The sequence below is a fragment of the Saccopteryx bilineata genome, chromosome 6 (assembly GCF_036850765.1).
Source record: "Saccopteryx bilineata isolate mSacBil1 chromosome 6, mSacBil1_pri_phased_curated, whole genome shotgun sequence".
Classification (NCBI taxonomy): Eukaryota; Metazoa; Chordata; class Mammalia; order Chiroptera; family Emballonuridae; genus Saccopteryx; species Saccopteryx bilineata.
The window spans coordinates 63611541-63613079 of NC_089495.1; the positions used below are offsets into that span (position 1 = coordinate 63611541).

A 1539-nucleotide genomic window follows, 5' to 3' on the forward strand; every position below is an offset into this window, starting at 1 on the left:
TGGGATCTTGATAACATGATACGAAGCGAAATAAGTAAATCAGAAAAAAACAGGAACTGTATTATTCCATACGTAGGTGGGACATAATAGTGAAACTAAGAGACATTGATAAGAGTGTGGTGGTTACAGGGGGGAGGGGGGAATGGGAGAGGGATAGGGGGTGGGAGGGGCACAAAGAAAACAAGATAGAAGGTGACAGAGGACAATCTGACTTTGGGTGGTGGGTATGCAACATAATTGAACGACAAGATAACCTGGACTTGTTATCTTTGAATATATGTATCCTGATTTATTGATGTCACCCCATTAAAAAAATAAAATAAAAAAAAAAAAAAAAAAAAAGAAGTATGTTCTTAATCTAAATAATAAAATAAAACAGGTAATTTGTTGCTACATATTAAAGTACTCTAATGAGTTTCTGAGCCTAATTGTTTCTAACATCTTGAAAACACATTGACATTTCAATGTGATCTATTGACAATTTTTAAATAATTCCCTAAGGTTTTCTACATTAATGAATTTTTATAATTGGTAATTTTGGAGGGTTTGGCAAGATCAGTTACCTTTTTTCTGTATAATATAAATATTATGTTTTGAAAACAATTCTCCCGCCTGACCTGTGGTGGCACAGTGGATAAAGCGTCGACCTGGAAATGCTGAGGTCACCAGTTTGAAATCCTGGGCTTGCCTGGTCAAGGCACATATGGGAGTTGATGCTTCCAGTTCCTCCCCCCTTCTCTCTCTCTCTGTCTCTCTCTCTCCCTCTCTCTCTCCTCTCTAAAAATGAATAAGTAAATTTTAAAAAAATTTTAAAAAAAAGAAAACAATTCTCCCTATATATTATAATGTTCCTGTTAAGGTAAGGAACTTAAATTTGATTAAATTCAGGAATTATTATTTTTCTTTTTTTGTTTTTTTTTTTTTGTTTTTTTCTGAAGCTAGAAATGGGGAGAGTCAGACAGACTCCCGCATGCGGCCGACCGGGATCCACCTGGCACACCCACCAGGGGCAACGCTCTGCCCACCAGGGGGCGATGCTCTGCCCCTCCGGGGCGTCGCTCTGCTGTGACCAGAGCCACTCTAGCGCCTGGGGCAGAGGCCAAGGAGCCATCCCCAGTGCCCGGGCCATCTTTGCTCCAATGGAGCCTTGGCTGTGGGAGGGGAAGAGAGAGACAGAGAGGAAGGAGGGAGGGGTGGAGAAGCAAATGGGTGCTTCTCCTATGTGCCCTGGCCAGGAATCGAACCTGGGTCCCCCCACGCCAGGCCGATGCTCTACCGCTGAGCCAACCGGCCAGGGCTTATTTTTCATTTTTAATTGAAGCTTTTAAACTTTCAAGTTAAATATTTTTACAAATACAGCATTTTTTTTGTTTTTATGTCGATTCTGCTTAATTTTGGCTTTTTTTAAAACAAACATTTTAATGCAGTCCTTATTTTTAAGTATTAGAATATATTGCAAAATGTACATTATAAATTATTGACTTTCTCATTTTTATTTTATTTCAAGACTATGGAATTATTCAGTTAAAATATGGGCCT

At 39.2% G+C, this 1539-nt stretch overlaps 1 non-coding gene across 1 annotated transcript; it reads right to left on the reverse strand.

Annotated features, from left to right (window-relative positions):
- Positions 1 to 1223: 1223 nt before the first annotated feature.
- TRNAP-UGG (transfer RNA proline (anticodon UGG)) lies at positions 1224 to 1298 on the reverse strand. The gene has a single exon. It is a non-coding gene; the product is annotated as a tRNA-Pro (tRNA).
- Between the last annotated feature and the right edge of the window lie 241 nt (positions 1299 to 1539).